This window comes from Micromys minutus (genome assembly GCF_963924665.1).
Source record: "Micromys minutus genome assembly, chromosome: 1".
NCBI classification, from domain to species: domain Eukaryota; kingdom Metazoa; phylum Chordata; class Mammalia; order Rodentia; family Muridae; genus Micromys; species Micromys minutus.
This window is the reverse complement of record NC_137969.1, coordinates 181,680,542-181,694,749: the sequence shown is the minus strand read 5'-3', so window position 1 is coordinate 181,694,749 and position 14,208 is coordinate 181,680,542.

Sequence of the window (14,208 nt, the reverse complement as noted above, 5' to 3'; positions counted from 1 at the left end):
TATACCCTTGGCTATCTCTGGAACACAGATTCTTTGTTCTGCCAGAAAACAGTTTCCAGAAGATTTTACCTCAATGATGCTGGTCTCTTCATAATTACCACTAATTTCTTAGCTCTAGCTGGCTAGCATCAATAGTCCCAGTACTGCAAAGGTTTTGCTTTAGTAGTTTTGGTATCTTGTTAATCACAGCTGATTCTTCAGCTCCAGCTAACCAAAACCACAAAAATCTTCAGAATCAAAACAGCAACATCCCTGACAAGAGTCTTTAATCTTCCCTCTGAAATTTCACAAGCCAGGCCTCCATCTTCTGCATTGTTCTTAACTTTATTTTTCAAGCTCCTACAGAACATTCCACAGGGCTCTTAATACCCCAGTGGCTCTTCTAGCTCAAAGATCCAAAGTCCTTCCACAGTCCTCCCAAACATGGTCAGGTTGTCACAGGTATACCCCACTATGCTGGTACCAATTTGTCTTAGTCAGGGTTTCTATTCCTGCACAAACATCATGACCAAGAAGCAAGTTGTGGAGAAAAGGGGTTATTCAGCTTACACTTCCACACTGCTGTTCATCACCAAAGGAAGTCAGGACTGGAACTCAAGCAGGTCAGGAAGCAGGAGCTGATGCAGAGGCCATGAAGGGATGTTACTACTTATTGGCTTGCTTCCCCTGGCTTACTCAGCTTGCTTTCTTATAGAACCCAGCTCTACAAGCCCAGGGATGACACCACCCACAATGGGCTGGGTCTTCCCCTCTTGATCACTAGTTGAGAAAATGCCTTACAGCTGGTCCTCATGGAGGCATTTCCTCAACTGAGGCTCCTTTCTCTGTGATAAGCTTGTGTAAAATTGACACAAAGCCAGCCAATACAGGGGTTGTTCCATTCATACCAATTCAACTTCCCTGCAGCTTTTACACATCCTCACCTTGCTTTCTTCCATTCCTTTCCATTCTTTTATATGTCCCATGGTCTGTGCTCTTGTTAAATTCATTTTGGTTCACAACTTATTTTGGGTTCACTGTGTCTTTGTTTAATTTAGTTTTGGCTTCCATGATCTGTCCATTGATGAGAGTGGAGCTCTGAAGTCTCCCACTATTATTGTGTGAGATGTAATGTGTGGTTTGAGTTTTGTAAGGTTTATTTTATGAATGTAGGTGCCCATTCATTTGGAACATAGATATTCAGAATTAAAATTGTATATTGGTGGATTTTTCCTTTTATGTGTACAAAGTGTCCTTTTTTGTTTGTTAGGTTGAAAGTAAATTTTATTTGATATTAAAATGACTACGCCAGCTTGTTTCTTGGAACCATTTGCTTAGAAATTGTTTTCTAGCCTTCTGCTCTGAGGTAGTGTCTGTCTTTGTCACTGAGGTGTGTTTTCTGTATGTAGCAAAAAGCTGGGTCCTGTTTACATATCCAGTCTGTTAGTCTTTATCTTTTTTAAAAATTGGGATATTCAGACCATTGATATTGAGAGATATTAAGGAATAGTGATTATTTTGTCCTGTTATTTTTGTTGTTAGAATTGAGGTCATGTTTGTGTGGCTGTCTTCTTTTAGGTTAGTTAAAAAGAATATAACTTTCTTGCTTTTTCTAGGGTGTAGTTTCATGCTGTGTGTTGGAGTTTTCCATCTAATATCTGTTGTAGGGCTGAATTTGTAGAAAAATATTGCTTAAATTTATTTTTGTCATGGAATAGTAAAAGCAATATACAGCAAACCAGTAGCCAACATCAAACTAAATGGAGAAAAACTTGAAGCCATCCCTCTAAAAGCAGGGACTAGACAAGCATGCCCACGTTCTCCCTACCTATTCAATACAGTACTCAAAGAACTAGCCAGAGTAATTAGACAACAAAAGGAGGTAAAAGAGATAAAAATTGGAAAGGAAGAATTCAAAATATCATTGTTTGCAGATGATAGAATAGTATACTTAAGTGATCCCAAAAGTTCCACCCGGAACTCCTGCAGCTGATAAACAACTTCAGCAAAATGGCTGGATATAAAATTAACTCAAACAAATCAGTAGTCTTTTTCTACTAAAAACTAAACAGGCTCAAAAAGAAATTAGGGAAAAGACACCCTTCACAATAATCACAAACTATATGAAATACTTTGTTGTGACTCTAACCAAGCAAATGAAAGATCTGTATGACAAAAACTTCAAGTCTCTCAAGAAGGAAATTGAAAATGATCTTAGAAGATGGAAAGATCTCCAACACTCATGGATTGGCAGAATTAATATAGTAAAAATGGCAATTTTGCCAAAAGCAATCTACTTATTTAATGCAATCTCCATCAACTTTCTAACTTAATTCATCATATAGTTAGAAAGAATAATTTGCAAATACATTTGGAATAACAAAAAACCCAGGATAGCAAAAACTTCTTTTTACAATAAAAGAACTTCTGGGCTAATCACCATCCCTAACCTCAAGCTGTATTACAGAACAATAACAATTAAAACTGTAAGATATTGGTATATAGACAGGAAAGTGTAGATATTAGAATAGAATTTAAGACCCAGAAATAAACTTGTACACCTATGGTCACTTGATCTTTGACAATGGAGCTAAAACTATCCAGAGAAAAAAAGATAGCATTTTCAACAAATGGTGCTGGTCCAACTGCCAGTCAGCATGCAGAAGAATGCAAATCTAGACATTCTTAATACCCTGTGAAAAGCTCAAGTCCAAGTGGATCAAAGATTTGCACATAAAACCAAATACACTCAGTCTAATAGAAGAGAAAATAGGGAAGAGCCTCAAATATATGGACACTGGGAAAAAAATTTCTAAACGGGACACTAATGGCTTGTGCTTTATCAGGAATGGACAAATTGTACCTCATCAAATTGCAAAGCTTCTGTAAGGCAAAGGATACTGTCATTAGGACAAAAGGGCAACCAATAGGATGGGAAAAACCTTTGGCCCCTGCATCCTATAGAGTGCTAATACTCAATATATACAAAGAGCTTAAGAAAGATTCTAGAGAATATAATAACCCTACTAAAAATGGGAACAGAGCTAAGAGAAGAATTCTCAACTGAGAAATATTGAATGTCTGATAAAGCACCTATAAAAATGTTCAACACCTATAAAAATGTTCAACATCCTTAGTCATCAGGAAAATGCAAGTTAAAACCACCCCAAGATTCTACCTCACACCAGTCAGAATGGCTAAGATCAAAAACTCAGGTGACAGCAGATGCAGGTGAGGATGTGGAGAAAGAGGAACACTCCTGCATTGCTGGTGGGATTGAAAGGTGGTATAACTACTCTGGAAATCAGTCTGGAGATTTCTCAGAAAACTGGACATAGTACTACCTGAGGACCCAGATATACCACTCCTGGACAAATACCCAAATTATGCTCCAACATATAACAAGAATACATCCTCTACTATGTTCATAGCAGTATTAATAGCCAGAGGATGGAAAGAACACAGATGCCCTTCAATGTACGAATGGATACAGAAAATATGGTTCATTTACACAATGGAGTACTACTCAGCTATTAGAAACAATAACTTCCTGAAACTGTTAGGCAAATGGATGGAACTAGAAAATATCCTGAGTGAGGTAACCCAATCACAAAAATACACGCATGGTATACACTTACTGATAAGTGGATATTAGCCCCACATCTCATCTTACCCAAGATATAATTCACAGACCACACGAGGCTCAAATAAAGGAAGGCCAAAGTGCAGATTCTTCAGTCCTTCTTAGAAGGGGGAAAAAGTATTCACAGGAGGAAATATGGGAAAAATCTGAAGCATAGACTTAAGCAAAGGCCATTCAGAGATTGTGTCATCTGGGGATCCAGCCCATATCCAGCCACCAAACCGAAGAAATACATGCTGATAGGAGCTTGATATTACTGCCTCCTGAGAGGCTCTGCGAGATCATGTCAAATACAGTGGTGGATGCTACCAGCCAACCATTGAACTGAGAATAGGTTCCGCAATGGAAGAGTTAGAGAAAAGATTGAAGGAGCTGAAGGGGTTTACAACATAAGAACAACAACACCAACAAAACAGAGTCTTCAGGGACTAAACCACTATTCAACATGTACATATTGATGTACCCATGGCTCTAGCTGCATATGTACCAGAGGATGTCCTTGTTGGGCATCAATGGGGAGAAGCCCTTTTTCCTTTCATTGCTCAATGCCTTTTGTAGGGGAATGTCAGGGTGGTGAGGTGGTAGGGGTGGTTGCGTGAGGGAGCACTCTCATAGAAGCAGGGGAAAGGGGAAGGGAATATGGGGTTTATAGATGGCAAACAGGTAAAGGGAATAATAATTGAAATGTATAAAAAGCAGGCTGAACAATCCATGTGTATGAAACCACTAAGCAGCACCCCTTCATGGCCTCTTGCCTCCAGGTTACAGTTCTGCTTGATTTCCTGTCTTGACTTCATCCTTTGATAAACTATGATCATGAAGTTTAAGCTAAATAAATTTTTTCTCTTTAACTTTCTTTTTGATCATGGGGTTTTAGCAGTAGAAACCCAAACTATGAAAATTTGCTTGTCAAGAAAACAGTTAACACTCAGATAACATTCTCTTTGGTTTTATTCTCACATTGCATTTTTTAATCCACTTGAAAATTATTTGGGAGAATAATTTTCAAGTGGATTAAATGGCAGAAGCTTAATATTTACTTTCAAGAGATAAAATTTCCTCTTATATACTATTTGATCATTTCTACATGTATAATAATTTCTTGATTTGGAAAATTATTAATTCAGGTATTATGCTTGCTGTTTTCTTTCAGAATCAATTGACTAATGTGCTATATATTTGGAAAATCTGTAAGGCAGTAGCCAGATCGCTCTTTTTTGGTGTTGGTAGAGTTGATTTTGAGTTACAGAAATAATTACTAATTTAAATAATAGCAAATACAAATCTCATTCTGTAATTGTTCATAATTTCTATTGATGTTGATTTTTATACCTACAGCTTTCTGATCTCTAGTACTTTCCCTATACTCATAACTTGGTATGTGCTGTATACTTTAGAGAATATACAAATGCAGACAACACGCATCTAATTCTACACACAGTGACCTTTATTGTCACAACTTTATAAAGGTACAAATGTAAATTGAGTCTCCAAGAAGCTAGCGACATCACTTAAAGGTTAAAATGTAAAATTCCCAATCCATTTCTCATTCTACATGTAAAATATAGAGACAGATACTCAAAATGGTTTCTCATCTGAATGAATGATACAGTAACTGTCTATTGGTCATCAGGCTGACCACAGTACTGTTAGTCCTCACAAAACTTTCAAAGCACAAGCCCTTGTTAACATCTCCTACCCATTTCAATACTGCCAAGTTCTGACTGGAATAGAGCTATTCCTCTATGTGGCTGATATACATTTTTAAAAAGGGAAGCAAGAGGCATGAAATTATTTCTTCTAAGTATTTGTACCAGATTTCTTATATTAATATTAGGCCATCATGGGTTGCAAACTGTAAACAGTGGTGTCTCTGTGGTTTTCCTGTTGTCTAAGAGTGTTAGCCTTAAATAGAGGCTATAAGGAGCTCATTTGCTTGCTGCAAGCTCTAGAGTACCTCTCACCGACCATGATCAGACTTAAATAAATGGTAACTTGGAGGCACATCCTATGTAAAAAATTCAGTCACTGTGAATCATATGGCAAGACATAAACATGCTATGGGTATTAGATTCTTAGTCTTTAAGATAGATAATAAATCTTATGAAAAATATAACATAGAAAATGCTTTTGTAGCTCTAAACACTGATTAAAAATGAGGAAGCAGCCCTGTATTACTAAGGAGGCAACTGTTTTCCTTGGGTGTTTAGTAGGTCTAGTCCAGTTACTGCTAGTAAAGAAACATTGATTCGAACTTCTGAATGAGGCTGATTGCTTTCCCTTTTACTGTTTGAAAATCCCCACAAAACCCCAAAGATAATACTGTAATACTTGACAACAGTTTGCTTTCTAGTGGTAACGTTTTGGCTTCTGAGAAATAGTATGAACACTTACATTTAAATCTGAGCCCACTCTATGAAAAGGTGTCCTATTTTTTGTTTGTTTGGTTTTGTTGGCTTTTTGTTTGTTTGTCAGCTTTATGCAAGATACAGTCATCTGAGAAAGGGAATCTTAGGTGAGCAAAATGCCTTCATTAGATTTGCCTGCAGGCAAGTCTGTTGGGGGTATTGTCTTGATTAGATGGATATGGCAAGGTCTAGCCCACTGCAGGTGATCCCATGCTAGGCAGATGGTCTTGTGATGTATAAGAAAACAATTTGAAAGGTCAGGAGGAGCAAGACAGTAAATATTCTTTTACCATAGCTTCTGTTGCAATTCCTGCTTCCTGGAGCTCCTACCCTGGCTCCCCTCAGTGATGGGGTTTAGTATGAGTGTTATAAGATGAAGTAAACATTTTCTTCCACAAGTTTCTTTTGGCCATGATCGCTGTCATAGCAATAGAAGCCCTAACTAAGAGAGAAGAATTTCATAATGTGAACTCCAAACACTGTCCAAGTTGACCAAGTTGCTCTGTTGGTGAAACTTAACTTGTATAATAATAGCAAATAATTAATCTCATTTTAAAACAGATATTGAAATATTCTGTTCAATGATATATTTAAATACTATTAGTAAATTAATTATTTGGTAATGCCTAAAATTTTGGAGAAACTAGAATTAAGATATTCAATGGAAGAAGAGTTACTTAGTAACTTTAAAACATGATACAAACTTATGAATACAGAGACTTACAAAGTGTAACTTTGTGAGTGTATATGATTATAAAATATTGCTAGATGGGACACTGTGACGGGGTAACATCCTACTATGTGGTAGTACGTAAATAACCTACAGGTATTTTGTCTTGAATCATCATCTTCCTTGATAGTCTATGCAGCTTCAATAACTCCTGCCATCCTCTGAGTTTAACAGTCATTACCACGTTACTCAGAAAGGCTGTGTTACCAGCAAGCGACCCTTACAATGCATCTGCTGAAATTCCAGATGTGGCAGATTGAATGAGAATAGCCGCCTCTCATCTATTTGGACTTTTTCTCACCAGTTACTAGAATGGTTTGGGAAGGATTGGGAGATGCTGCCTTTCTGGATGTGTGTCACTGGGTGGCCTTTCAGGTTTCAAAAGCTAGTGCCTGACCCAGTCTCTCTCTCTCACTGCCTCGTGCTTGTGGATCAGGGTGTAAACCCTCAGCTACTTCTTCAGTATCATCCCTGCCTGCCTGATGTCATGCTCCCTGGCATGATGTCCATGGAGTCACCCTATGAAAGTCAGAAAATATAGCACAATAATTTCAATGAATAATGTTTTCACGGTGGACTCTCACAAATACAATGTTTCACCAACATAGATGAGAAGTAGTTTTAAAGTTGCACATATAGTACACATGTATGAGTTTATTTTCCTTATTGTAATTCCCCCTACAAACAACATAGCAACTATTTTCATGGCATTTACCTCATACTAGAGGGTTAAAGTCTATGACTATCCTGATAGGCATGCAAATGGCCAGTAAACAGGCAGCCATGTTACTGAAGCAGTAACTAAATTCTTACACATTGAGACAACAACCACAAGGCAGAGAGAAAGAAGAGAGAGAGAGACAGAGACACAGAGACAGAGACACAGAGACAGAAACATAGAGACAGACAAACACAGAGACAGACAGACACAGAGACAGAGACACAAAATAGAGAGACAGACAGGATAGATAAGTAGGTAGGTAGGTAGATAGATAGATAGATAGATAGATAGATAGATAGATAGATAGATAGATTGACTGATGTATTACTGGGATAGACTTTTGAAACCTCCAAGCACTCCCTCATGACACACTTCCTCCAACAAGGTCATACTTCTTAATTTCACACCTCCTAATTGCTTCCAAACAGTTGCACCAACTGGAGACTACACATGTAACTATAAGCCAGTAGGGGCCATTCTCCAACAAACCACCACAATTATCCTACAAACACTATTTGATTTAACAGACTTAAGCATTCACAGAGATGAGATTTCATACAAATGAAAATTTCTGGAATTAAACCCCACTAGATATGGGGAGGCAACATCTAAGCTATTTATAGTTGATGTGTTGATATTTTTAGGACAGGATATATAATACTTAGTATAATTAATGAAAACAAATGGTTTTAGAGATAATAGATATAAATTTGCAGTGTAATTAGGCTGAAGACAATGGCTATGCCACAGATATTTTAATTCTTTAATTAATTAATTAATTTAGACACTTTATCACAGTCCTCCCTCCTCTTCTCCCATTTCCTCCTTTCCATTTTCTTCCCCATTCTTTTTTCCCCTTCTATAAGGAGAAGAGGAACAACCCCAAGCCATGTAATAACCAGTTAATGCACATCAAGTCACATCAGACATAGTTGCATCCTCTCCCACTGAGGCTAGACAAGGCAGGTTAGCTAGGGCAATGATATTCAAAGGCAGGTAACTGAGTCTGAGTCAGAGACAGCCCCCGCACAATTGTCATGGAACCCATATGAAGACCACAGTGCAGCACATCTACTACAGTGGCCTATGTCTAGTCCATGCATGCTCTTTGATTGGTGATTTAGTCTCTGTAAGCTCCCATGGGCCCAGATTAGTTGGCTCTGTAAGTCTTCTTGTAGTGTCCTTGACCCCCTCTGTGTCCTCCAATCCTTCCCACAAGATTCCCATAGCTCTTCCTGTTTGGTTGTGGGTCTCTGCATCTGTTTTCATCATCTGCTGGATGAATCTGCTTAAGTGACAGCCAAGCATAGGCTCCCCAAACCATACAGTGGGAAAAAAGAAAGCATCTTTGACAACTGGTACTGGTTTAACTGGATGTCTGCTTGTAAAAGAATGCAAATAAATCTGTACTTATCACCCTGCAAAAATCTCAGTCCAAGTGGATCAAAGGCCTCAACATAAAACTGTATATGCTAAACCTAATAGAAGAGAAAGTTGTGTGTGTGTGTGTGTGTGTGTGTGTGTGTGTGTGTGTGTGTGTGTGTGTGTGTGGAGGGGGATAGCCTTGAACTCTGGTACAGGAGACAACTTCCTGAAAAGAACACAAACAGCTCAGGCACTAAGGTCAACAATACATGGGACCTCATGGAACTGAGAAGCTTCTGTAAGGCAAAACCCATCAATAGGGTAAAACAGAAGCCTATAGAATGGGAAAATATCTTCATCAGCCCTACATCTGCCAGAAATGTTAATTATAATTGGAGTGCTAGTACATACCTTGCAGTATTTCTGGTGGAGACTAGAGAAAGCATGTACATTTCTGTGCATCGTTTCTGAATGTGGTAGGATCCAGACAATTAAATGGTTCTTTAACAATGAACAATAATGTCCTCAGGAATGTTTAAATAAGTTGTGAATATATTCCAAGTCACAGCTTTTTTCCTTTTAGCTTGTGACTTCTGCCAGAAGATCTGATGTTTCTTCCACTACTGAACTCACCAGACATAGTTGTGCATAACTGAACTCCCCTCCCAACTCCTTCCCCAATACCATCTCGCCTGGAAATTATCTATGTTATTTTATTCATTGTCCTAACAACAAAAGATATTAGACTGTTTACTTTAGGTATCTCTGCCCACATTGGATCTTTGCCAAGAACAGATGGTCTGAGTGGTGCCAGGCTGAAATCATAGAGTTTGCCATATAGCAGACCCTCAACCAAACCCCAGAACTGCATCCCCCACAGGGCAGCATGCTCTCCATGTGACTATATAAACTTCTTTACCATTCATTATTTTGTGTGCCTCATGTGATATGCAAACAAAGAGGAACTGTGCAGAGAAAGGACAGTGCTGAGAAGAAGCCCAGTTGAATATCTTTTTCCCTATCTCCTGGTTGCAGTGTAGGGTCAATCACTCAATTTCAGAACAATTCGTTTACAGTGCTCTCCAGTTTCCTAGTGAAGCAGTAATCAAGATTGATTAGCATATCCTTAATCTCATATCCAGATTTCCTGCTGTGTTAGCCATAGGCTTTTTATATGTTTGCACTGAGACTTGAGAGTCATTTATTCAGAAACAGGAAAAGCTGCTCTGATAGATGGCACTTAGGAAGGTAAATACACACTGTCCTCCAAGCAAAATGCCGCATGAGGATAAACGGGTACATTTTCAGTGGTTTAAGCAAGACATGGACAAAAGATGCAGTCACATTCCTGCTGAGCTGAATCTCTCAAGGTACATGCTGTTTTAAATTTTGTAAGAAAAGAAGAGAATCAATTCTTTCCCGTGAGCCTGTGATGCATAGCAATGGGAGGCACCCTGGCTGCCTAGTGCCAAGCCCCTCCTTTGACATAGGTGACAACCTTGTGCTTCTTAGATGCGTAGGAAAAAATGACTGCCTTCCTTTAGATCAGTTGCTATGATGCCACAGAAATGGGCTTTAAGTCCTAACTTCTGTAGAAGGATTTTATGAATGTCATCCTTAGGTATTTATTATCTATTTTTACTTTTTTTGGTTTTCATTTATTGTGTTTATGGGCATGTGTGCATGTATGTGTGTGTGGGTATGTAAACACATGTATGTGTGTGAAGGATGGAAGCCAGTAGTAGACATTGGTTATTATCCTCGGTGACTTCCCACCTTATCTATGAATAAGGTTCCTTCACTGAAGCTGGAACTCTGATTGGGATAAACCAGTTGGCCAGTGAACTGGTATCATCCTTGTTTTCTCTGCCTCCCCTTCTCTGGAATTTAAGGCATGTGCTGTAGCACCTGACATTTTATGTGGGACCTCGATATCTGAATATAAGCTTTCATGTTTGAATAATAAATGCTTTGCTGCCTAAATCACATTCCCACCTTAAATATTTATTTGTTTTTATTATACTCGGGTTCTGGTTTTAATAAGTTACATGGATTTCTTTTCAGCTTCTTTCTTTAATGCTATTATACTCTATATATTAATGTGTATGACAACTCTGAACAGAAAATCTTTAGCTAGCCAAATTCAAAGACAGATTAGGTTAGGGGTTCAAGGTAATATTCCAGAATTTTAAGTGTTCTACGTATGGTATTAAGTTGTTGAAAATTTTCATTTTCAATAAGAAGTCAAGATAAGAGATCATTCTCATGGTAATTGTGGCTTGTTTCAGGACAGCAGAGTTGGAAATAACAATACTAAGTAGACAAATCATTGGCATTCTTAAGATTAAACTGTCAAAAGGCATTTTGGAAAAGTGACATCATTGTATGGATTAAACATCCCTAATTTAAAAATCTAAAAGGCAGAATTCTTCAACATCTGAAAATTTCTGGGTTTGATCAGGACATCAATATTGGAAAATTCAGCATGAGGGTTCACGTGACATATCTTAGTTAGACATAGACACTCAAAAATACCATGTTCCTGGATGTCCTCTTCTCAGAATGCCTTACTACTGTGCAAACATCCCCAAATTGGAAAAACTTCCAAATCCCAAATGTCATGGCTACACGTGTGTTGACGGGATTCTCAGCCCATAGTGTTGACCTTGTCATTTTGTGTCTTTTTGTTGTTCAGCAGGGACAGATGCAGTCTGATTTCTCTGAAGTCATGAGTAAAGGAACTGCTTCAAGAAGGTAATCATTTTCATGTAATCCCAGGAGCAACAAGAAGAACATAGACAGAATCAGCTCAGCTACAGTTGGAATGAATGTTAGAACAGACAGACCAAGTGAGGCTCCTCTCCTCTAAAGCAGCTGTACTGTGTCCTTAAGGGAATTTAGATGTCCAGTGGTGTGCAACTGTAAAAGCCCTATCGTCATGTGCATACTTATGGTCAAAGTGGAAATGTAGGAAAGATAAAATAAGCTTCCATTCAATATTGTTTCTCCTCTCACTTTCTCCATTTCATAAATAACTCCAATTTATGATTCATTTTGGATACACTCAAATGTTTTAAGTTAGGGGAATCTCCATTCATTATCAAAGGCAAAACTTGGTTATCTTCTGCAGCTGTGAGCAAGTATGTTTTGTGGAGTGCCCCTGAATAAGACTTGGTCTTTGCCAAAGTTCCCTAGATATTGCAGATGTTACCAGAAAATACTGGATCTCTGACATTTATAAGCAATGAGTCACTCATCTATTTAGAGACAGTGAAGCTTCCTGAGTCTGCCTGAAAGAATCCACAGACAAAAGAAATGTGTTAGGTCCAAGAAATGGCCTGTTGCACACATGAGCTCACTAACAGAGGATATGACTGCATTTATGAGAAGACTGCATAAGATCAATGTAGCCAAAAATCTCAGTGTGAATGGGATGGGCTTCATGGACTCTCACGTGTAGGCGAGTATTTTTAAATAGTTGCTGAAGGAAGGGAAATCAGTTTTCTTTAGGTATGTGGCCCTTGAGAAGATACTTATACTGAAGTAGATGGTTCTACACTGATGCACATATAGGTAGCACTAAGTGGACCCAGGAGGTTTGAGAGAAAAAAAAAAGTATATGATGTTGGGAGGAAATTGTGAGGCAGGAATCGGAGAGGACTGAATAGGGAGTGGATTGATCAAGGTCATGTGTGTATAAAATCCCGAGACAGACAAACACAGAACACAGATGTTAGCTGTGCTCTTCCTTGCTTTTGGCTTCACTTCCTTTTCTGTAGTCCTTTCACTGCTTAGCTCTTCCTAAGCATTTCTTCTCCCCTCCAAAATAAATTTCTTATTTTTCATTTCCCAAGAACTCACACATGTACTTGAATGTTTGTTTCAGCATCTACTGAACCAATTTATGTAAACACTGGATTGTGTTCTAACCAGTACCTAAAAGAAATCATTTTCTAAATTAAAGTGTGCATTACAGAGATTATGGTTAAAGTGCTTGTGGTGGTCAGTTTTAAGTGTCAGGGTACCACAATCTAGAATTACCTGGGATGGGAGTCTCACCAAGGGACAGACTAGATCACATAGGCAAATTAACATCAGTAGGATGTGATTTTCATTAGCTAAATTAAGGTGAGAGGACTTGCCCATTAAGTGTGGCTTCATTCCCTAGGTGAGGGATTCTGAACTGCATGAATGGAGAAGAAGATCTGAATCCTACTGTGCATGTGTTAAGTAGTTGCTCTCTGCCCATGACTTCAAATGTGGTATGACTAGGTGCTGCGCGTTCCTGCTACCTTGACTTTGTTGCAACAATGGACTGTTAGTCTGAACTTACAAGTCCAAGAAGCCCTTTCTCCCTTAAGTTGTTTTATCACATGCTATTTAATCTTAGCAACAGAGAAAAATCAATGATGATTGAGATATTATGCGATCTATTTTTTCTCTGGTCAGACTTTGATTTGGGAAGAGTAAACATAATTGGTTAGGACTTTATGACCGTATGGCAAGTGACTACAATTGACTACAATTTGTGGAACTCTATTTTCAGGCATAACATGGCTATTGTAATCTTGAAACCAGAACAACTATGACCAACTGAATGAGACTGTCCTACTCTTGTGCTTGTTAATATATCCTTTTCGAAAGAAAGGAAGGGTTGTCAGACACTTACCTGTACCCCTTCCACTACTCAGATGTACTTCACCTGCCTCACTTGTACAAGGAGTCAGGAAGTACGAAAGTTGTAAGGGGTGGTGGGAGTTTAGCTAGGGTTGGAGACTCAGTAGTGTGTCCTTCCAGAATTAGGCTCTTCTTGGTGATGCTGCTACCCAAATCAACCCTGCTCCTATAAGAAACCTAAGGAAACTCATTGGTTCACCTAGCTGGACTTAGATGAATATTTACTTTGTTGCTTGCCTCTCTACATGGGGTGAAAAGTACTAAAGTCTCAAGGAAAAGCCATCCAACACTAGGAGCATGTCTAGTCCAGGGTCCTGCTCAGGTGGGCATAACTATAGTGTTAGCTGAATGCTACCACTCTACCTTGTATTTGCTGTGTGTCAACGTGTATATTTATGTGTTTGTGTGACATAATGTGTCTAGTCCAGAGTGTTGGGGAGATGCAGCACTATGACTATGAGAAAGTCACATCTGGCAGCTGTCATCAAAACCATGTCCCCTCATGTGTATGTTACAATCTACAAATATGAAGACTGTACTTGAATATCTACATTGAAATTAATGCCAGGTTCTTAAGTAGAGAGAGGGAGAAAAATCATTGGTCATGTGTTCATCCCCAAAAGTACTCAGTTAACATTAGTTGGAATAGATATAAGGACTTAGTTTGGAAAATTGGAATAACTAG